Genomic DNA, 25,308 nt, shown 5'->3' on the forward strand with positions numbered 1-25,308 from the left:
TAGAGGAATGGTGTCTTCGGCGAAGTTGTAGATAATGTTGTCATAAAAAACTTCGCTCAAGACTTTTTTCTTCTAGCTTCTCTTGTTTTGGAGATACGCTGTTTTATATCAGACTGGTCCTTTAAATTGGATTTTTTTAATATCTAAAAAACTGTAGCATTCAGAAGGTAACAATATTCAGCATCAATTTGTATATCATCGAAGATTTTTTTGCAATAGCTCGGTCTTTGCAGAAGCTATCTTTTTTGTGTCTTCTACAAATTTGTTTATTTCGATGATATACTGAACATTGTTGTCTTCTAAATACTATAGTGCTCAAGATATTTAAAAAAATCGAATTTTAAAGACCAGTTCAAAGACCAGAAACAAGAAAAGTTAGAAGAAAAAAGTCTTCGACAAAGTTTTTTATGGGAGCATTGTTTACAACTTTACTGAAAACAGCATTTTTCTAAAATGAAAGACTGAAATGTTAGATTTTACAGCACCACTAGCGGCGGAGTTACTAAAACTTGTTGTCATTCTCTGAGGCTTTTTATAAATTAAACTTCTTTTGAAGATTGTATGTCAATAAAACCATTATTTGGAGGAAATGAAAAAAGTTAAGATTTTAAACCCTCGTACCACTGTGCAATGTTTCGATTTCAATAGCCCTCGGAAAAATTTCTATAATTTTCATTTACTTTTGTTGTACTGCAATCAGTAAAATTTGTTTTCTTAATAATGCTTAACGACCGCTATTAAAAATCGGCAAGTTGTGTTTACAATCTCGAAAAGCTTACTTTTGAATGATGTTTCTTATTACTGCCTTGTCTCATAATGAAGAAGAAAGAAATTAAAGTTATATAACACTTTCAAAGCTATAACGGTTTGTTTGATTGATAAGATGTCTTCAGCTAAGTTGTAGACAAAATATGGGATTTTTTATGTGAAAAAGGCACAATGTTAACTAAATATTGATAATTGTTTGAACTTGAAAAAAAGATGGTTTCTTCAGTTTTTTTTACAGACTCTATATATATATATATATATATATATATATATATATATATATATATATATATATATATATATATATAGAGTCTGTCTATATATATATATATATATATATATATATATATATATATATATATATATATATATATATATATATATAGACAGACTCTATATATATATATATATATATATATATATATATATATATATATATATATATATATATATATATATATATATATATATATATATATATATATATATATATATATATATTGCGGGGTTTTTATGCACTACGTATCCCCTCTGTAATTTAAATACTTTAGTGTATTTAGTAATTGGATTATGCAAACTCATCGGACACTCTAAATAAACTTTATATTTGAAAATGGAAAACACCCAAAACATGATTCATAAAAACGACTTTTCTGGGAAATTCACCTAAAAATCGCGTAAATTCCCAAATCAGCGTTAAAACAACCGCGTAAATTCCGAAAACTACATAAAAAAGACGCGTTTAAATATGTATATATTTTTTTTGGGTAGTTATATTCAACTTTGCCGAAGATACTATACCGATCTAACGAACCGCACGGGCTCTGAAAATATTTTCATCATTATTAGGCAGAGCAAAAAAAAATTGCTCTGGCTCTAAAAATGATTGTAATCATCAATACCATATTTACAAAAACTTTGAGCTTGAAGGACCGCACATTCCGTAGTTGCTCCTCCGTGATGGATTTGAGCTAGTGAAGTTGCACAAAGAACCACCGCAAGATGGTTGGCTAATTTAAGAGTAATTTTGTAGCTTCCGCTTTCTATACATCCATAACGGCGCCGGCTACGTCCTTACGGCTGGTTAGGGATGGAACGAAAGAAAGTGTTACAATCGTTGTTGCCAGAGATCAAGTTTACCTCAGCATCGGAAAGGAAAATTACTTTTGTCACCGTGGTCAGTGACGAGTTTTAATACTTTTAACCTTTCCTTTACACGACTATGTATAGACTTCACTGCTCTTCTTTACCGAGCCTCATTAGTTACCATACCAAGTGTGTCGTTTCTCTCTAGAATTTAGCGTGGGGGAAGAATCATATAGAGGTATGGATGGGAGCCTGAGAATAAACTCATGCGTGAAAATCCCCATGATATCGAACGGTCTGATTCTACTAAGGTTCGAATTCATGACCATTCGCTTGTCAAAGCGAACTTGATAACCTTGAAGCTACGATCTCTCCTACAACAGCAAGTTTACAAAAACTTTTTCCAAAAATTAGTCGTGATTAAAAAAAACTACTAATAGCACAAAATCTGTACAGCCAAATGGCTTTGAAAAAAGACTTCAGATATGCTCGGAAAATATATTTCAACGAGATAATTAAGTTTAAATTCTAGTACAAGTTCAAAAAACTTCCAACGCGACTCTCTTGTGCCTATGATGGTTTCCAAACCGAAAGACCTATCCGATTTCGAGTGTCTCCATTTTGGACATAAATTCACCCACGGATTTGGCTTAGCAAACTAGGCATGTTTCGTGTTTTGTAATAACTTGAAAATTTAACAAAAAAATGTAATAGAAAAATTGTACTCTTTTTCGATTCAAATTTAGTGTTATTTTTGATTTTTGTCAAACAAATTTTTTTGCACTGATTTACAGCTTGCTTTCAGTTGGTTTTTCTATACACACAAAGGTTTCTGAGCAACAATACCTTACGCCTTTTACCACTCAAATACGCCCTTTTAGAGAATTGCTAGAGAGTCCAAATACGCGCGCAAAGTTTAATTCAAATCAATCATATTCGATTATATTTTTCTTTTTTTTGCTGTGTTTAGCCTTGGTTCACAATCAAAGGTTTTGATGAGAAAACCGTGTCAAAAGCTAACGTTTAATTAAATTAAAATGAATACAAAACTTCCAAGTACAAAACACAATAAATAAATTCACAATAAAACCAATTCTACTTTTTTAATAATATTTTGGAAATAACAATTACATACATAATTATTTCACAGTGAAAAAGAAAATTTATTTTCTACCATTCCAATAAAAAAATAGGAATCCCTAATGTTTGTACAGTAGAATTCAATTCGTTTTCGCCTGCAATAAATTTAAGCCCATCAATTTGCAATGCTAACCCGTATCTCTTTTGAAGAGCAGCATTTTAATATTAAAAGTGCTCTTCGCATCGGATGCTTTGACGAATATGGCAACAGCTTCTGATTGTTTCGCTTGCTCGCCCTGTGATCTTTATACGGAAAACACACACGGAATTTTTACTACCACTTGCAAATGCCATCTGCGGAAAATACACACTAGTTGAGTTTTTAATATTACCTCGTACTATGGTTGAAATTTTCCAACCGTTACGTGATAATGAATGTTGAACTATGTATATATTTATTTTGTAAACAAATTTTATTTTGTGTGTGTACACTATCGCTTATCGTAACGCGATGATGTATCACTTAAAACGTCTCGTATCCATCGACGACGATCCAGTCGGCAAAGTGTCAAAAAATTTTCCCTCCATTCATCACGGCGTCGTTGAAAATCCACCCCGATACACCTGCTTACCGTTAACGCTGGCATGTCAAATAACACGTTCCAACCGTAGAGCTGGAAGCGACACGGCAGGAAGAAAGGAAGGTGTTCCGTGTGACTTCCGTGAATGCGCCGCGACGCTTGCTTCGAACCGACGATGAAAATATTTCGGAGTTAAATTTCCGCTCCAGCGTTCAACCATGGAGCGCTGCCGATAGCAAGAGCTTTTGCCAGGTTAGTAGTCTCGCCTTTTAAAAAATAGGATCATCATGTACACAGTCAGGAGCTGTCTGAACTGACGGTAAAATTTCCCAACATGTAGAGAATGCACGTTGACGGGTACTAATGGAGCAGAACAGCTTGGCTATCAATCCATCACCGGGCACAACTGTTGCGACTATTAAGGGACGACTTACAAGGGTTTCGGCATATTTAACTTCGTGACGCGTTCCGCCGGTGGATGCAGAAAGTTCAGTGCTTTTGTGCTGCGGATATTCAAATACCATCACCGTGTCAATCAAACTGGGAGACGCGCCGCTTTCCGTAAAATGTTGAATAAGTTTAATCTAGACGTCATGTAAAACGCAGGCTTTCGTCAATTTAGAAAAGGATAATGCTTCAAAGAAATCGTACACTAGAGAGTTTTTTACAGACTAGAGATTAGGTTCGACAGGAAAATGTTCAAGTGATCATACTGGAACAATCATAATAGCGTGTGATGAACTAGCCGCAATATCATGTATACTTTTCTTATTTCACAGTAGTCTTGTGAAAAAAAAATGGCCCAAAGCCCCAATTAGCGTTTAGGTTAAGGCGTTGGTAAAATGCCACTAAAGAAGTTCAACAAAAGGACTCAATTTAGCTCACTCAATTTTCGCAAAATTCAATTATGCAGATCCTTCAAGAGCTGACACTGCAGATAAGTATCACAAGAACCATATTGCTGGTGATGAATTCAATACCTTGTTATGCCAACAACCAACGAAGGCACTGTGGGAAAAAATAACTACTACAAGATCTTCTACAAGATACCTATTTTGATGCAAAACATCAAAGGATTCAATAAATTCTACACAGTGTTAAAAAAATGGTATTCAACTCCTCAGAGTTTTTCTACACTTCTGATGTTTCGACAATAAATGGAAGCAATTCTTACGCACTTCACGGGTGGCAAACAAGTTACTCTACGGCTTGACTTTTTGAACTTTTGGGTAAAATTACAGGAGGGTTGTGTGCAAAGCCACGACCGCAAGGATGAAGTAGAATACTTTTACAAGAAAGAAAACCCGGCTGCTTGCGTGTCAGTCATTTTTTAATTTGTTGTTCAATTCAATATCGAATAAGATACCGATCACATCTTGGCGATATCACTGACAGTGAGAATAAATTATTCCTTGTGATAAAATAAACAGTGAAAAGCTGATTTAACACTCAAAACTAGACAGCTCATGTGTTGTCAAAATGTGTCAACTTTACATTGAATGCATTTACTAGTACCCGCTATCGCACAGAGACTGCATTTCACAAAGTGCCTCACTGCATCAGCTGCTATAGATGCTAAACCCGCTGCAACTGCTACGCTATCCGTAGCCATGCCAATGTTTTGGCCGCTATACGCCGCTATTGGTATCCACTGTCCCTGCATCAGCTGGCCCAGCTGCTATCGATGCTGATATCAGCTGCAACTAGTGCACTATTCTTTGCTATGCAGTGGCCGCTATCCGCCTGGTATCCACTGCACTGCTGCTGTTGTCGCAGCAGCAATTATAATGAGCGCAGCAATTATAATGAGCGGCTTCGGGGGAAACAGGCTCTTATATAGGAATGAAAAACCTATCTAACTAACTATAACTATCGATAGCCATTTCAGTTGATATCCTTACTCTTATACAGACAAATAGCAAATTTAAAACGACACGGTCTATGATTCTGTCGACCGTGCTTGGGAAGCAATCTTATTAACGACTAATCAGACCAGTCAAATTTCGCGCTTCAACAAGGATTGACCATTCTCAATAATGTAGTTGCTTGGCATGACTTGGACTTGATAGTTTTTGAATTTTGATTATGCGAAAAATTAATTTTTATGCTGATAATGAAAGCTGTTCGGATGTTGTGCACATGACTGAAACCTGTTCCAAATTTCTTGAAACTGTAAATTGATTTAAGAGAAAATATTAACTTAATTTATTTAATTAATTTATTTAATTAATTTAATTAACTCTTCAATTAGGTTTTTATTTCATCCTGAAAAGGACAATTTGTTGTTTTATTCAATGTTTGATAAGATGCCGACCACATCTTTGCGTTATCACTGGCAGTGCGAATAAAGTATTTCTTCGGGGAAATAAACACTGAAAAATTTTCCAGAATGTTCTTTTCATTGGATGCATTTGCTAGTGTGCCTTCTATCGCTCAGAGACAGCATTTCACTGAAATTCCACACTGCATCAGCTGGCCCTGCTTATATAGATGCTGAGACTAACGTCAACCGCTGCGCTATCCCCGTTGCCACAGTAGTGGACGCTTCCGTTGCCATTGGTATCCGCTGCCCTGCATCACCTGGTCCTGCTATCGATGCTGAGACGCGCTCCGCTATCCGTTGCCATACCACAGGACAGGAAGGACTGCTCCTGTTGCTGTCTAGAATTATAATGAGCGACTTCGAGTGAAACAGGCTCTTATATAGGCCAAATTGCACATTTTAAATGGCAAGGTCTATGATTCTGTCGACCGTGCTTGGGAAGCAATCATAGAACGACCAATCAGAGGTCGAATTTTCCGTTTTGACAAGGCTTGACTATGTTCAATAGTACAATAGTTTAAATAATAAAATTACAATTTTCTGCATTTGGGAAGAATCTTAGAAGATTTTCCAATCTATTGCTGCAAGAACGAAGGAAATCCATCGAATACTAACCGATTTATTAGCATTTGAAATTGGACATATTTTTCACTTTTTTCGGTTTTAGATTTTCATTTTACATCCCTATGTAGACGAACTTCCTGAGAGAAGTATTCTACTTCAAAAGCAGTACAGAACTGTCACACTGTGCAGCGCTGCAGCAACTCCTGCTAGCTGTTTAGAAGTTCAGTTCGCGCGAATTCTAACAGAAACTTTCTGCTCTCGGCATTCTGCCTCATTAATGAGCTGAGAAGTTGACGATGATGCTGAGAATTTGAATCGGAATATCAAACGACGGGGTTGAGGCAACACTTGTATAAGCTGTTGCTGCTTGTGCTTAGCTTAGGGCGGCTGCAGAAGCTTGACACAGTAATCTATTGTTTTCGTAGGGATAATTATTCCTGCTATTATAGTTTAAGTGCTTCCAGCTGTACATCATTAGCGTGAATGTGACTCCCTACTCCCACTGTCGTGAGGTACAGTTTTTGTTTGACAAATAATGCTTCGTATGATGTGTCAATGCTCAACCATTCACAATAAGGCCGTCGGAAGCCATTAAAAATCACTAAACTTGTGTGACCATAAAACACATTTGGTTCTCGGTATCATGGAGCACAAGCTTCCATCTGACCGAGGTGCGAAAAAGTGGTAATTTTACACAAATGCTTTGGGAAGTGTGTTTGAAAAATAGTTTACTAGTTCTTCCAACAGCGAGGAATTTTTAGCCGACGCAAAAGATGAAGTTTTCGAAGCAAGTCACCGGTGAAGTTTAAAGCTACCTACTGCCATCACCACAACGCCTCCGCCTCTGTTCCGTTTATGGACGGAGGAAAACTTTCTATGCAAATTCCTATTAGCTCATCTTGTCTGTTTCCTGAAACTGAGTGATCTTGTTACGAAAAGTTGTGCAAATAACGGACCAGTTTCTTCGGGCGGTAGTAGTTTTTGTGCAAATTTAAGCAGATCAGCTTCAACGGTTTGATAGCTAAACGTACGGCGATTGGGTATGCAATCAAAATAATCAAATTGTTACCAAGCGTAGAAATCGTGGATTGGCCTATTGCTCTGAAATAAAAGCGATTCAACACCGCGGTGTGAGTAATCAATGCGGATTTGCCATTCCAGTCGTTTCTCGGTGGTAAAGTACAGATTGCGTAACCTGTTCATCTAATTTTTTCTCTACAGTTTAGTATTAATATTATTGTTTCAAACCGCTTCACGTACGTTGCTAACAACTACGAATAGTTTTAGTTTAGTCCGCTGAAAGCTGCACAGTAAACGCTGCTGGCATAGCTCCTCTGGTGAAACCCTAACCACGACCGCCCGCAGACCGGTCCACAGCAGTTCATCCCCGTTTTCGTCCTGTTCATTCCATTCTAACTTGTTTTATTCAGTATGTTTTTGTTCTGCATCCCATTTGCGAAATTAATTAGTTTCAGAAGCGTGCTTTCGTTGCATGAATAATGAATCACGCGTGTTTACCTTGACCGGTACCGGGAGAAGATTCCAGCGAGTTGTTCCACACCGTTAGCGCTGAATTTGTTCAAAAAGTCTGCCTGGATAAATTGTGTTTTTCGTTGGTCAGCGCCGGTCGATTGTGTAAGCAGTTCGATTTCACACTAAGAACAATGGTCGTGGTGGTACGTTTATGGTAATTTTTGGGTTTGTTTGCTTTTGAGTTGTTTTTATGTTTCCTGTATGATTTTTATGTTCTGTTTTAGTGATGGAGAAATTTGGTGGAACTCAGGAAGCGATCGTTTGGGGCTCGGAAGGGATGGAACCAATTGAGGGATGTTTAGTACTACTAAATATTTGTGTATCTTAATTTATGCTAGACGCGGCTATTGGCAGGTTTTTTATGTTTATTTTTCAATCAATCATGCCTCCGGTTTAGTCAAATAAACGAAGCTAGCAGCGCTGAAAAGTGTCGGCAATTATAAATCTTGATCTGATCCCTAAAACCGTTAAAATTTTGATCATTCTTTGATTTTCCATTAAAACGTGCTTGGACTTAAGTAAAGTGGAGTGGAGGTTAAGTAAAATTCTAATGATTTTGAATATAGTTAGAAGATTCAGTATCACTCTGAAACTAAAAAGAAACAAAGGACATAACCGCGCGCTCTACAGCAAGCATATAAAATGCAACTAAACCAAAATTTGAGTTTTTCTAATAATCGGTTAGCCAAACCACCTCTCATCGTAGCTGTAGCACAAAATAAGTTTTAGACATAAACCGAGCAGCTTGTGGAACTATGTTGACGTTAATATTTTTCTGTTAAATGCAGTTTTTCATCTACACCGAAAATTATTTCAGTAGCAGCTTGATATCGTCGTTGTTTGGACCGGAAGCAGATAAAATAGTTGTATATTCTTAAAACAAGCATCGTTTTATAGCCGTTCGCTCAGTAACCACCTATTCTGAGTGTGTCGTAAATCTTGGGAATAAAACCCAAGCTGACGCCAGGTATGCGGATTTGAAAGTTCCTTTTGACTGATTTCTCTATTAGTGTGAAAGACGTGCGAAGCACAAACCAAACGTTCTTTTGAATACGCTAAAACGTCTTGGATTATGGCGGTAATGATCAGTTGGTCACGTTTGAAAAACTACAGATTCTATTAAAATGGCGTTAGAGGTACAACTGTCGATAATAATTATTGTTAGGTTTGACGTAGAACTATGTCTGTAAAATGAAAATCTTCAAACGAAAAAAAGAAAAATTATATCCAATTTCAAATGCCAATAAGTCGGTTATTTTGCAATGGATTACCTTCGTTCTTGCAGCATTCGAGCCTAACTGCAATTTGTAATTTGATTATTCAAACTTTTGTACTATTGAAAATTGTCAAGTCTTGTTAAAATGCAAATTTCCAACTCTAAATGGTCAAGCCTGCTTTCACTAGCACGGTCGACAGAATTATATACAGGGTGGCGAATAGTTTTTCATATTAAAATTCCGAATAATTTTTCATGTTTAAATTTTCTCTGAAATATAACATCAATTTCCCTGATATTTTTCAGCATTCAGCACAAAAAAGTGCAACGTAGATGAACGCAACTTGGAAATCCCAGTGAAAAAGTGCTCGATCGGATATGAAACCAAACAGTAAAGGTACCGCATTAGCCTTTAACGCTGGGAAAAATCCATTTTGAGGCTGAAAAGCCGTTTAAAAAAGAATCGCGTTCCGGTTAAAAAAAATTTCCCTGATCTTTTTTTTCAGTTTTCCCTGATATTTGTGATCGAAAAATAAATTCCCTGACATTCCCTGATTTTCCAGGTTTTTCCAGGTTTTCGACACCCTGTATATACCTAGTAAACTTGGAATGTACTGCACTAAAGTTTACTATTTACGCGGTTTTTTATGCACTACGTATCCCCGCGTAAAAAAGGTTTTAGTGTGTTTGGGCAGCACAAAAACTAGCTTCTGCTTAAACCAATCATATTACTAGTGGATGGCGACTAGGACAGACTTAACTAAGCAGCAGCAGCAGCCGGCACACAAACGTTTTTGAGATGCTGGCAATCCAAGCCTGTTGACCGTCAAATTTTCACCGTAAGAACAGCTTTCCACTGTGTTATCAGGAGACTGCCTTATTCCCATTATCGGGGATAACACAGAAATACAATCAGCATATCCGATATTAGATTAGATGTTACATTTAACAACAAAATTGTCCTAATGGAGACAAATTAGATACTTGATTACCACTGGTTATTTACCAGTAGCGGCAGTTGGCGGGAATTCCTTTAGTAAAAAACCTTTGTGTGATAGCAGCGGCGTCAGCAGTGGTGCTTTGGCCAACACTTCCTCGAGTAAAAGCTCTGCCGTATTTGGCAACACACAAGCTTTTTTTGTGGATGTTGGCAATCATAATCTGCCAGCCATGTCTAGTTTCCAGTGTGAAAACAGCTTTCCACTGTGTTGTCACCCAATATGGATATTTCCTGGGAGTCGAGATTATTCCTTGGGGCCTGAAATCAATTCCAGAGGATATTTCAAAATTTCACATGGTGATTTGCGGTTTTTTGTAAAACAGTGTAAAAATGATCAAAAACCACCTAATACTCAGAGTCAATCTGAACGATTCAAATTTAAAAAAACACTCTGTCCATAACTCTTTTTATGAAATCCTCGAAATTTGTTTCAGTTTCCTTAGGAGCAGGCTTGTTATTCTTCTCAATATGCGAAAAAAGCGTAGGTAAAATTGACCGAATTTCTCCGGCATAAGCGCAGCATGTACCTAGTAATTTTTTGCACCACACTTCTTTTTTCTGCTTTGTGCTGTCAGGCTTGTAAACAGTCAGCATTTTCATTTGATCTCACTTCCTTAGCGCGCGTCACAGTAAGCTTTTGCTCGTAAATGTAAAACAACCGTCGCCGCTCAAAGAAAGAAAAGGATGGTCATTCGAGACTCGCGCATCAAAGAGATGCACACTGTCATTCGTTCGGTGATGTTTTTTTCTTCTCTGTGTGGACTCATCACTGCGACCAGAGACATTTGATCTATTGTGATATTGCCAGGTGTTTTCTGTACACCGTACCTTCATATTATAGGCAGTACAGGTCGGACTCGATGACCCGGAACATAAAAAAAAATCGTTCTGGATAATCTAGTTTTCCGGATAATCGAATCACAGAAAAAATATTCAAATTTGCGACTAACGAACATAAAATAAATAGTTCCTTTTTTTATTTTACTTGTATGATGCAGTGGCGAAACCAGAAATTATTTCTGAGGCGAAAAGGGGTAAAAGCTTGAGAAGCAAAAAAAATAAAATGGGCATTAAATATTTTCACTTAATTCGAACATGCCCCAAACATTCCGGAAGTGACATAAATGGTAACAAATATGTCAGACGGGATAATAAAGATAAATTTCCGAAATAAAAATTAAAAAAGAACACAAAAAAATAAAATTCCGGATAATCGAGTCTCCGGATAATCGAGTTCGACCTATTGAAGTAAATGATACCTTTTTCATTTATATCCGTGCTTGTGTGTGAGAGTTTACCCTTTCGTTTCAAGCTTACTGCTCTACTCTACCGAGCCTGTTTCTATCCTACTAATATCACCAAATTACAATTCCCTGGAGTGAGACTACACGTAACGTTCCTCTCTGGCCAAGGTAATTCTAAGAGGGACTTATTATGTCAAGGGGAAGGAGCCTTACCAAATCTCGTTCCCTTTGTCAATATCGCCGATTACAAATCCCAGGATTAATATTTCTCTGGTCAGTTTTACTATGAGGACTCATTTTTTCGAGAGTAAGGAGTCTGCCAATATCGCATCAAAATTACAATTCCCTGTCCCTTAATGCTAAAATTGAAGCTGATCAGTTTTATCACCAGTAAGACTTATATTTTTTCAAAAGGAAGGAATCTTATCGAAACTTCGTTCTCCGTGCCAATATCGCCAATTACAGTTCCCTGGAGAGGATAAATATTCCTGAGATCAGTTTTTATTATAAGAAGTACTTATTTTGTCAAGCGAAAGGAGTTTTATCGAAACCCCGTTCCTCCTACCAACACCACGTTACAATCACAATTCTTTGAAGAGGCTCTTAATGCTTCACCTCTGGTCGATTTTATCATAAGTAGGACTTATATTTTGTCAAGAGGAGTCTTATCAAAATCTCGTTCCTCCAGCCAAGACCGCGCCATAATTACAATTCCCTGCAGAGAACTATTATACGTTACTCAGTCCAGTTTTATTATAAGAGGGACTTATTTTTGTTAGGATAAAAGTCAGCGATGTTTTTTTCAGTTTCGAGATGCAGAGCAAACACAATCTATTTTTCTACCCAGATGCTCCCCTTATTTGATGAATACTCAAGAGTCTCACTGTAAAAGTATCGCAGTGAGCTCTGTTGTGCAGTTACTGAGCGTTTTCGTGTGAGAAAGCTCAACTCAATTTATTATGTCTCAAGAGTAATATTTTAGATTCCATCACGATGTTTTCCATGCTACGCTTCTCTCTTCAAGCACGTGCGTCGAATTGCTCACCCGTGTGAGAGCAGTTGTTTCCGCACTGAAAGATATTCTCCTAAACACCAGTGATTTCCTGAGAAAAAAAATACTCATCGTTCGTTTTTCGTAATAAGCGAACTCCACGCGCAACATTGTTAGATTTCTTTAACCCTTTCCCGCTCATGGTGACTCTAGAGCACCATGAATTGTATTGACCATATATTGGCAGAAAATAGTTAGTTTAGACTTCTTTTTTCTACAAAATGTTGCATTTTTAATACACTTTTAACTTGGCATATCGAATGACAGCTTAATTCAATATTTGAATTGTTATCAAGAAAATTGTTGAAGAAAGTCTGGATTTTTCGATAAAAAATAATGTGTGTTTTTGACAACCGTTTTTATATAACATTAATCAATCGATTTCATAATAAAAATAAATTTTACGTAGATCTATTGTCTATTAAGTGTAACAATCCACCAAATTAGCATTTTTCATTCTAATTCGCTTGTCCCATAAATTTGAATATGGTGCCTTAGAGCACCACTGGGCATACAGAAGACAAAAATTTACAACGTATGCTGGCTAAAAATATCCGTTACGATGGAATATCATATTGGCCAGCATTTAGAGATGCGCAGAGATGTTTCTAACGCAATCATCGTGATCACTTTACACTCTTTTGGTGTTCGAAGTGTAATGTTCGTCTTTGCATAATGAAAGCGAGATTTTTTTTTTCATTTTCCATCATAAAAAATCAATCAAATGGTCGTAAACGTAGTCTTTTTTTTCGAAAACTACATTGTTTCTCTTTTATTTTTATTAATTTTTAAATAACTGCTTTAAATAGTTAAATTTTGCCAAAAAAAAAAATTTCTCGTGTATTAAAAATAAGTCCCTGGTATGCTCTGGAGCACCATTTCAAATTTAACTTTTTACTTCAAAATATAACATTTCCCAGCAATTTAAATAAGTCTACGAAGTATTTTGCCCAAATCAACCCTTTAAGTATTTTTAAATCATGAAAAACCTCGTGAGCGGGAGAGGGTTAATTACTACAGTTACATTAAAAAACACAAACCTTCCTTTCCGACGCAGTCGCGGATAAACTCGGTCTGACTGTTTGGCCGAAGAACGCCCCAGTCGTATCTATAATAGCGCATATACCCTTTGAAATTCGCGGGGTAATCGGGAACAGTTGAAGACCAATATATAAACATTTGAATGCTTTTGGTGCTGAATTGTATCCGCGCGCACTGCTCGTACAGGCCCGCGGGGTCTGACAAAAATACTCATTGTTCTTCTTCGCAATGAGTTTACTTCGCGCGCAACAATGTCCAACTCACGAACTTACCACGGTGACACAACCCTTTCTTTCCGTCGCAGTTGTGGAGATGCAGAGGTAAACTCAGTCTCCTACAACAACCAACGTTACATTCTTCCTTACCTTAACGATCTTAACGACGTTTCCGGCGCCTTTGTCGATCCATACAAGGCGATAGCTACGAAATTGTTGTACACTTAAGATGGCAAACTAATTCCAAGTGGCCATATACGTGTTTCCTTGTGCAACCTTGCTTGTACACTGAAGATGGCAAACTAATTCCAAGTGGCCATATACGTGTTTCCTTGTGCAACTTCACTAACTCAGATCGATCACGGAGGAGCAACTTCGAAATGTATGATCATTCGAGCTCAAGCTCCTACCTAGATGCTCCCCTTATTTGATATATGCTTGGAGACACACGGTAAAAGCATTACAGTGAGCTCTGTTGTCTAGTTATTGAGCGAAATGTCTTTTCGTGTGAGAAAGCCCACCTCAATTCATTATCTCTTTTTTGAGATATTCCAGATTCCCCCGCGGTTCTTTTGCATGCTCCTCAGCTACTGACGATTCGCTGCTCTTTTCAAGCAAGAGCGTCGCTTTGCTCACCAGTGTAAGGGCAGTTGTTCACGTAGTGAAAGATATTCTTCTACACGCTACAATGTATGAGAAATTATTCCAAGAACCGAAAATCAGATCAAAGCAATTTTACGCGTCTTTTTTGGCGTGGCTACAGTAACAAACAATTATTGGGAAACCTGGCTTTAACAAAAACATCAGGAAACTTGTTCGAAATGAAGATGACCAGCTTTTTTCCAACGCATACAATCTGAAATTTTCGAATCTAGTTTCAAAATCATAGCATAAAAAATCACACCTTTCATAACCTTATGCTCTGGAAAATCCAGAATTTATTTGATTATTTTTTTGAATTTACATTTACGTTATTATCATTTTCAGATACAAATTTCGTTCTCCAATGATTAAGCAATCCAAAATGAAAATCATTAAAAGCGATTTCTTCGAGAATGACCAAATCATTTTCTGAGCTTCTGTTCGTTCGTTGATCGCTTCGCTAGTTAACGTACGATTGAGCTGAATCACCTACACACAGTTAATCAAAAGCGCAATATGATGATAATCCAGCACATTAGCGACCACCCCTTTTGGTAAAGTTGACTTCCGGGATTACCTAACCGCTGTCGTAATCCAGGCAATTGAACAATATGCTGATTCTGAACAAAACCATTGGAGGTCTCAAGGTGTGGCTACTGGGAAAATCCTATTCCTGGTTTTGTGTGGCCGTCTGCTAATTTAAAAATATTAAAAATTCAGCATCACGAAATGATTTTTATATCTATCGAACGTGCCAAATATGCATTGATAGTGTGTCCAAATCAGGCTCACTCGAAGGAATTTTAATTCTACCAAAACCCAACCTACCAATACTACTGAATTATATATTACCATACGTTGTTGTCTTCTTCAAATATTAATATTCGAGTACAATTTGCAACCTACTTCAAATGTTAAATCTTCTCTGGAATGACGACGAACGCCCGCGCCTTTAAACACTCCAACAATAATAATATTTATGTTTGTTCAAGTGTTTTGCGATGATTGAATAATGTGAGAATGCGTGTCGCGTTCGGAAAGAAATCGTAATTTTTTGTTATAACCAGTTTCAAAAATGCTAGCATAACGATCAACGATTTACGCCCTAATAGTAACAATTATACCACATCAGCTATGAATGCGGTTTGCAGAGGCAGGTGACAGAATGACACGCGTTCGCACCGGCGATCTCGAGTGCGCGCGGGGGTGGGTAAAATGGAACCGACATCCATAAATCACTTCGGATGCTAACTATCAATAAGCCCGCTCCAGGTTTGCGGTCGGATAGTTTGCGCTTCTCAGTGATGTTAATTGGTTTCGCAAAGTCAATTTACCCACGAGAGAAGGAAAGCTGAGTTCATCAAAACCAGCCTCTGATACTCCGGTAGTGAACCCGTGCCGGACGTCGGTCGACCGTCATGGTGCGCTTCAGAGTGCAACGCTATGGAACCAGGAAACTCAATTACGCAAATCAGGTGTCATAAAGGGGCTTCATTTTCACACTTGGACAGCCTTCTGGTTGGTCGGTTTGTACTATGGATTGATTATTGATCAATTTTTGTTTGTTTTCTGTTTGAAGAAGTGATTTATTAGCGCGAATGTTGATTCGTTCTTACAAACTCATACCTTTTTTTAATTCAGCGACTGACATATGATCCGACCCGGTGAATAAATGAATTGCGAGCAAAGTATTTCGCTGGATTTTAAATGGCGCGAGTGCGATTAATATTGCTTACAGCTTCGCTATATAAAACGCAAGTTTTTACTAGAAGAAATGATTTGATCTCTAGTTTTCATTAAGATTGATGTTTGCGAGCGCCTTTGGCGAGAGTACTGTACAACAAATATAATAGCGGACATTGTTTTCGACGTTGTAACAAGTTTTGCCATCTATCAAAATCAGTACCGGGATTGAATATAGTCAGCATCAAAAAAACTTTTGGTTTAAAACGGTTTTACATCATTTACTCAGTAAATTTTATCCTTTTCAGTTTTTATTTTCAATAATGGTTTTTTCGTTGAAAACAAAAATATTGTTCGATGACGTGACATTGTGTAACGCCGTCTGTTAATCGGACATTTCCTTCTTACACCTTGAGCTCAGTTCAGCTGCCAATTGAAATATTTGGCGATAGTGCAATCGATTTTCCATCCAATTACGTTCCTTACCATCATCGCACGAAAGCAGATAATTTGGTATTGCGCAACCTTTTTTTTCTTTGCAAAGTTTAAATTTATGTTTCCCTTTGGCTGGGGCCGAATTTGCGCACCCTTGTGCCGTGTGCTGCCAAACGCACATATATGCAATGCATCCCCCAGTAAATATTGCTGGTTATGATGCTTCGAATTTGCAAACTCCTATACTTGAACCGAATGGAAAGCATGTCGAGTCTCTGCTTGAGAGTGAAAATGAAGGGAAAAACAAAATTTTTGCTCTCTTCCTTCCGCGGAATGCCGGGTCGTCAAAATAAGGCCGTTCGACACGGAGGGAACCGAATAAATCTTTGGAGTATATTTTAGCTCTGCAATATTATAGTAATCACCTTAATGTTACTATTTAAACCGAACAGTTTGTTGGAAGCGAACGAGTGACGGCACTCTGTACTGGTAGATATGTAGTTATTTTTAGCGCGACTGCAAACGGAAACCACCCAACGCCTGGCACTCTTTAAGCGAGACAAGAGTGCACTTTTCCAGCAGCAAGAGGTCCTCAAGACGCACGCCTGCCGATACTCCAGTGGAGTAATGAATTTGTTTAGCTCCATGTTTGTCTTCCTAGGTGAAATCTGTAAACGAAAGAAAGTGCACAGGTATTTGTGTACTGTTGGTATGTGTCTAGGTTGGTATGTTTTCCGGTATGTTTCCAATTGATAGATAATATTTTTTATTTTATTTGCATGACTCTAATAATAACTATCTCTACTGTCGTACGAGATTTTCTTATTGAATTAGAACAAACACATTCAATATAAGCAGTAAATTACTGTTTCAATGACTTCTGTACCATTGAGATTATTATTCATTACCGTTCACTGAAGGTTTAATCGGCTTTTAATCGGACTCGCCGGGTGTAAACATTTAAACACTTTCAGCGTGTTAAATTCATTGCCTCTGACAGTTATTACCGTTCTGTCATTTGATCCGATTATAATAAGAGGTGAAGTTTTCTAGGACTTTTCGGAAGTGCGGTTCGCAGCTTTGCAACAACAGTGCTCACATCAAGTATGGATTCATACACGAGTGCATGACGGGTCTGATTTGTGGCTGAACCGCAGCAGGCGGCGTCAATATCGAACCCAACAGCAACATGTAAGTCCAATTGCGCGCTGTTGGCGCCTACTCAGCAAAACCGCAGGACGCCGCGATTTGATTGAACACACCAGGGGTGCCGGATATCTTTACCGGTTGATTCGTATGACTGTAGTCGGTTCTATTAGTCGGTTTGTAAGTGTCGCTTTAGTACTCTTGCCGGATGATTGTCGCAAAGTACGACATCTTGTCGGATAAATCGAGTTCCAACAAGCTTCATCACAACGATGCGGTGGTTGTCTCTTTGAAATTCGTTTCTTGTGATGTGGTTTATGGTACAGGTCGGAAATTAGAAAAAAATTCGTTTGAAATAACATCGACTGTATCGGAAGTATAGAATTTGATTGGTTGGAATGAGCAGAATCACTGTAGTCATGGAAAGCTAATCACCTATAGAACATCGCATCAAATCTTTTTAACCTCACTTCTTTGACAGATACCTATTGGTAAGTTTATTCACGTTTTGGACTTTGTACTTTTTCCTGGTGGAGCAATCGTAAGCGTAGTGGATTTTTCGCTGCTCAATTTATAATTATTCTTAGTGTTAGTGAAAGATAATCAAAGTCACCAGTACCTGTCAAACTTAGATGCGTAACATCACCGTACGATGGTCAATGGGAATACGAATGTTTCACGGCAAAAACCAAATTTTAACAACGTATTTTTAAATTTACATTTCAATACATTTTTAAACGCAAAATTTTCCGGCGATTCGGCCTATGGGCATCCTCTCGGTTTCGGAAGTACACATATTGAGGGGCCTCTAAGCCATTTTACAGCCGAATCTACCTCAGAGACGTAATGAATAACTGACTTAAATATTTGTTTATGAAACTTCATTAGCAAATAAAATGAACCACCCTAATGAATACCAAGAATATATTAAAATATTTTACAAGTGGTTTGGAGCAAGTAGTGAGTAATTTTAGAAGCCATTTCTAAAATATTCTATATTGAGTCTTCGGTTGCCTAGGAAACGTTCCAGAAGGTCGATTTTCGGGCAAATTTTTTTTTCGAAATAGCACCAGACCTCGACGTTTTAAGCATTTGCAAGTCATTTGGCATTGAAAAAAAATCTATTTTCCCAATTTCATGCAGGGAGTCGAACGTCTTCAGCAGTGGTTTTCTTCGGAAGGTTTTTTCATAAGATAGCTGCAGACACCCTGCCGAAGCCGTTCGATACCCTACTCTCCCCTTGGTAGATTTTCGAAGGGTCGAAAGATCATAACTTTGAGCGCTTTGAGGCACTTTTAAATCATGTCCGATTTAGCTGAAACTATGCTCAGATCATTTTTTGGGCCAATAAACAAAATGTACATAGTCGGGTTTTGTAATTTGAAATGACCCTTTTGGCTGTCACCCTAGTGTTTATAATTTTATATAAAATCTAAATAATATTCATATGCGTTTCATTTTGTTTATTTCTATCCGGAAAAATATTTCAAATTGACAACGTGTTTCAGCAACTAAAAAACAACGTGGACTTTTTCCGAAATTCAAGACCGCCCCTCGCCCCATAATAAGGCTTAGTAAGATTTTGCATGACCCCCCTTCCGCATTGAAGGTTATGTAAGATTGTCTTTTCCAGTAAGAATTTGTTTATGAAGAACATTTCTCTACATATGGTTTATTTTTCAAGCTTACGTAAAATTTTCTCGAATACCCCTCTACCCTTCGTGAGCATTCGTAAGAAATTTGGATACCCCCCTCTCCCCATAAACCCTTACATAATTTGAGGATGACCCCTTAGACATGACATCGTTGCTTGTTCAGATTGTAGTTTTTCATTTTAGGAAGCGCTACTTCCTCAGACACGTAGTACTATGCCAAAATGAAAATGTAGAAAACGCATCCGTATCCGTAAAAGCGGAACATCCTAATGAAAATTGACATCTGCCTGCATCCGCATCATTCATCACAGGATACCATGTGTTGGAAGAACAGGGTAACGAGAAAGTTTGCAAAATTACATTCCCTGATACTCCCTGATATACAACGATATTTTCCCTGATAGTTTTCAGCATTTAGCATAAAAAAGGCAACGTTGGTGAACACAACTACCAGTGAAAAGGGTATTTGATCGGATGTTAAACCTAATAGTAGATATTCTGCATGAGCCTTTTATGCTGAAAAAAAAAAGTGTCAGTGCAAAAGAGCTGTTTAAAAAAGAATCGCGTCTCGGTTAAGCATATTTCCTTCAGTTTTCCTTAAAAAAAATCCCAGACATTCTCGGATTTTCCGGATTTTTGCCACCCTTAAAAACGTATATCGCCTAATAAAGTTTTATAGTAAAACTTTTCTTGGTGTATTTGCTGCTCGATTTTTTTTTTATTTTTTTGTACTGTGGTGCGACATGTCATGCTAAAGATCATAAAAATTGATTTCTGTCTGACTGTCTGTTTGATCCTATAGACTTTTTTGTATGGACCCATCACATCACTTACATGGACCAGAAACATTGATCTTATTAAATATCGCCCGAGTATTTGCTGTATTCCGCACTTTTATTATTAGCAATATCACTATTGAGAGTATGTGACATGATTGTTATAATTCGTGCTTATGTGTAAGTTTTTCCACCCTTCTTTTTTGACGCTTACTACTCCGAGCCTCACTGACTCTAGCCATATTAAGCGTAAATTACAATTCGCTGGAAAAGTCACATCAATTGAATGTCACTCTTTATTGTAAAAAGGATTTTTGTAACAAGAGGTTTTGTAGGACTCAACCTGAAGAGAAGGTAAGTGTGGAGCCTGAGAATAAACCCATGCTTAAGAGGCCATCCATATTCCACGTGAACAGCTTACGGGGGGGGGGGGGGGGTCTGTGATATTTCAACGGTCCATACAACATATTTAGAATTTATATGGTCAGTTGTCCACGGAGGGGGAGGGGAGGGGTCAAAATCAATAAAAGTCTGTCCTCGTGGAATGTGGATGACTTAAAGTTCTTTGACATTAAATAACCGGATTTACTAAGGCTCAAATCCACGACTACACACTAATCGGAGCGGACTCTGCAACCTTGCGGCGAAGGGTGTTGCGTTGCCGCAAGGTTACAGAGTTCGCTTTGTCACGCGGATGGTCGTGGGTTCGAATCATAGTAGAATCCGGCCATTCGATGCAAGAAAGGACTTGAACATAGGTTTTTTCTCAGGCTCGCCACCAGTTCCTCTTCCTTTGCGCTGAAATCTTCAAAACCTTCGCATGAATTTCTCTTAACAATACCAAATCTCTCTTATCAATAAAACTAGCCAGAAGGACGCACGACGAAACTTCTCCAGGAAATTATAATTGGTGATATTTGGCAGGAGGACCGAGGCTCAGTATAGTAGAGCAGTAAGCGTGTAAAAGGAAAGGGTAACATCACATTACACACAAGCACTGATAAAAAATAATAATAAGCATGCCACTTCTCAATAGTGGTATTGCTAATAATAAAAGTGCGGGATACAGCAGACACCCGGGCATATCTCACAATAGATGAACGATTCTGGTCACAGTGAAGAAGTCCATACAGGAAAAACCTTGCAACTACGAAGCTCCCCTCCTTATAGACTTAGAAATTGATCAACCGATCGGCGTGCAAATTTGTATGTAGGGATTTTTGCGGTCCGTGACGGTTATTATGACGGTTCGAGATCGCTGCCCTCTGAAAGAGAAACACAAATTTCTGCATAACTCGAGAGCTTATCAAGCAAATTAAGCTAAATGTGATATGTAAGATGTTTGGATACGAGGATTGATTTTGTGATGATTTGACAAACCTCACTGCTTTGCATCTGGTTTCAAAACAAAATGGCATCGAAAAAACATCGAAAATTTTCGATTTCTCAAGATTTCAAAAAGGCGCCACTGCTGTCATTTAAGGTGAAATGTGTTGAAACTCGGGGAAATTTGTTTTTGCGTCAAAACACATCAAAAAATTATACAAGGAAGCCAAGGCAGGAAAAAAAGTAAATTTTTGTTGCACTGTGTTATTCTGGTTTATGCATAAGAAATCACTGAAAAGCATAAGATTTTATAAAATGTTCTATTTAAACGTAACTGATGCACATTCTACCATAAGTTAGAGTATCTTTTCGAAAGAAAATTAAGTAAATTGATGTTTTCTAATTTTTTGAAACACCCGCTTTTCAATCATTCGTCTTTGACGTCCCTACCAGACAATCAAAACCACATGTCAGCGAAGTTTTATATAAATTAGCGACAGGCGCGTCCAAGCTTTCTATTATTGGTGTGCAAATGCTTCCAATTGATTTTAAGTAACTTTTTCGAAGATCAAAACTATACAGTTTCGGAAGAAGGGACGATCATACATTAGGAAACAAATTGAATGCAGCAGACAACGAGAAGATTTAAAACATGTGGAATGATTGACCCAATGACATAGTTTTTTTGTCCACTCAAACTAGATACTGCATTTTTTTATTCAATATAAATGAACGAAAGCACAAAAATCGCAGTTTTAACAATTTTCGAAACCATCCATCAAATCACGCTAGATAAATTTGAAAATAAAATTTACAGCTGCACCCAATAAACAGTACTTTCTCGGCTTTAGCAACCCCCCCGCCCGGAGTGCAGTAATTTTCGGATTGATAGATACCATTTGCATCGACCGATTAACTCCGCTCATCAATCTTTCCAATTCAGTCATGACTGTTTCGCGAATAATGATGCTGTTGTTACGGGCCACGATACACATTTAATGATGTGTGTCGTGGTTCCGCTCGTACCCGCTCGGAACGCCTACCTCCCGTTTGTGTGTGAATATCGTTCATCAATCTTAAACTTCTATCTATTGTTGTTGTTGTTTTTGTTGCTGTTCGCTTTTCTCCGCCAGACTCTCTTCATAGCCGACCTTCACCATCGTGATTCGATTTCTGATGCTGAAGCTGTTCGATCGTTTTCCTTGTTGGCTTCGCGGATTTTGTTTTTATTTTTTTTTTCTGCACGCTCTCTCTCTCTTCGGAACTTCAATGCTTTTGCACAGTTGCTATTTTGTAATAATAATTGTTATTATGTCAAGTTTCTGACATGCGGCACTGCTCAGGTTACGCCTAAATACCTTCCTCGGTGCACTCTCGCCAGCAGCGAATGCAGCAGCGATTGTGTGTGAAAACGGCTCTTCGACTTCGAGGTTTTGCCTGTTGGTGGTGGCTCCCAAGATGAAATGAGAAACGACTACAGCACAAATTGAAAGTTGCATAATTTATTGGCGGTGGAAAACGGGGCGGGTACATGTGTGAGAAAACTTTCCAAGGTAAGTCATGGCAGATAAAAATGTTTGATTTGCTGAAAGTAGAATGTACACACACACACACATCGGGTCGGGCGTTGTTGTTATAATGATGGAGATTAATCACCGACAGAAGAAATGGAAATGCGAAATTTTAATTGGAATCATTGAAGGGCTTCTTACTAGCAATTAAGGTTGTTTTTAATAAGCAACTGGTAGCCCTATATTTGCGTATAGAAACGAGTCCTGAATATCAAATTCCTCCACATGCAGCAGTGGTTTACTTAAAATGACCGTACAGCTTAAACGTAAGATAAATTTGCATTGAAAAATAATTTCACGTACGATGAACTGGTCCTGCCTTGGCTCGAAAAAAATACGCATCATATGTTTGCACAAACAAGGAACTCTAATAAATCTAATTAATCTATAAAGCATTCAGAAGTGAACTTCAATGAACCGCAACCGAGCTAGCGTAGCGAAGTGGTTCTTTGACATGCACTCGTGTCTACCCGAGCCGAAGCAACCGAGAGTGATTTACCCAGCATTAGTTTGTCGACAAAGTTCATGCAGTGAATGGTAATGAGTAGCGAGGTGCAATAAAGTTGACAGTCTTGCAGTGATATGCCCACTCGAACCTGGGAAATCCGATTATCTCGTGTTCGTTATAAATAATTAGATTATATACTGATGTAAACTTTAATTAATAAAAAGTAAACTTGATTCACCATTTTGGTTTGACGATAAAACTACGACAGTGTTAAACAGCTGCTGTGAATTGCTTAGGATGCTCATTACCTGATGGAATCATGTTTAATCCGGGGTGTCAAAACCACTTATTTAAATCCGGTTTTCCTATGAACAGCTTTACACCTAGTGCGATGCTTATTCTCACTCTCACTTCCCACATTCCACTGCTAACCAAACATCTTAGCATTGTCTATGGTTCGGTGGGAACAATCAGTGTTGCTGTTTTGGTCTTCACAATCAAGCAATGTTATCACTTCAAAGTCTCGAATAATATGTACTCGTTATCGCATGAATGATTAGATACGTTTATATGGCACCCCCAACGCTGGTAGGTATGATTTAAAATTAAAAATAAACAACATTGTTTACTTGAAATAAGTAGTCCTAGACATTTCAATTTATGTCATTATACAGAAAAAAATTTTGTGACACAATAAAACCCAATTGGATTTAAATGTGAAAGCTCGAAATAAACGGCGGATTTCCTAACCACGACAGTTGACTTTTACACTTACTATAATATTTTTTACAGTGCATGTTTTCTTTGGAAGGACCAAACTACTATCTACATTTTTGCCAAAGACATCACATCAATCAAACAAATAGTGATTCAAAAATAAAAATACTAAATAACATCTTTGGTCGATTAAATACATACGATGTCAGTTTGAGTCATTATAAAATTTCATTTTCATGTGTATATGAAATCTATTAACAGGTAGGGCGAATTGCTTTTATAAACGTACCTTTTACAATTGATATTAATGAATTGATAGACTTACCTAAAAGAGAAAAAAAATATAATGATAAATTGTTAATAAAAATAGTCATTATTCAGCATGTGGCACAATTATCCTTCACATCAATGCGTCTAATGATTTCTCTGCTCACTGTCAGCAATCATTCCATTCAAACCACACCGGACACAGTCAGTGACATCTTTTCAAACACTCAAAACTCTCTTCCGCGAGTCACCCAAAGGCCCGACAGTCAGCGCTGCTATTGCCAATCAGAGTCGATTGCAGACCTCCAATGCAATGATGTAAAACTAATTGCCCACCCGGTTCAATAATTGTGCAGAAAGGTCTACGCTTACAATCTCCCCTCCCCCACGCCTAATCCACTGCCGCGTTACTACCCGTGCCGCCTCTGTCTGTCTGTCTCTTGGTTGGTGGCTAGATGATGACAGCAAGGTTCGCCGCAGAGTCCGCGTGGCGTCACGTCGGGTTCCGATTGACCGCAAAGAGGTTTCACATTGCCAATCGAATTAATTTCGCTTGACTATGGTCGGGATTCTGCCTGCTGCAACTTTTTTCGATGGCTGGCATTGCAAGCAATAGGGCTTTCTCTTGCTCATGACGTATTCACGAATTTACCGAATGTGGGCACTTTGAGACAGATTTTTCTTTTTTTTTGATTGGGAGGAACATTTGGTGATATACAATAAGCGAATTGCAAGTAAAGATTCATTCAAGTCGCTTCGCGACTCAAAAAGTTTCATTTTTTTTGCCAAAACAAAAATATTTGTCTGAAATTTTTTGCATATCTTCAATTTTTGATATGGTAAATGATTTTTTTCGTGCACAGATTCACACTTGAGATTCAATTTTATGTATGTTTCATGTTACATAAAAAAAATCCAGTGATAATGATGATTTAATGGA

General features: G+C 37.8%; 1 protein-coding gene and 2 long non-coding RNA genes across 13 annotated transcripts in view; 2 read left to right on the forward strand and 1 right to left on the reverse strand.

Moving 5' to 3' along the window:
- LOC129732187 (restin homolog) overlaps positions 1–25,308 on the reverse strand; it is a 177,439-nt gene that overhangs the window by 102,588 nt on the left and 49,543 nt on the right. The window lies entirely within an intron of this gene.
- Positions 1–25,308, forward strand: part of LOC129732190 (uncharacterized) — an 87,501-nt gene that overhangs the window by 14,388 nt on the left and 47,805 nt on the right. The window lies entirely within an intron of this gene.
- LOC129732191 (uncharacterized) lies at positions 7,090–8,279 on the forward strand. Its single transcript, XR_008729199.1, has 3 exons — positions 7,090–7,622; positions 7,684–8,089; positions 8,160–8,279. It is a non-coding gene; the product is annotated as an uncharacterized LOC129732191 (long non-coding RNA).

Source organism: Wyeomyia smithii, chromosome 3 (assembly GCF_029784165.1).
Source record: "Wyeomyia smithii strain HCP4-BCI-WySm-NY-G18 chromosome 3, ASM2978416v1, whole genome shotgun sequence".
Taxonomy (NCBI): Eukaryota; Metazoa; Arthropoda; class Insecta; order Diptera; family Culicidae; genus Wyeomyia; species Wyeomyia smithii.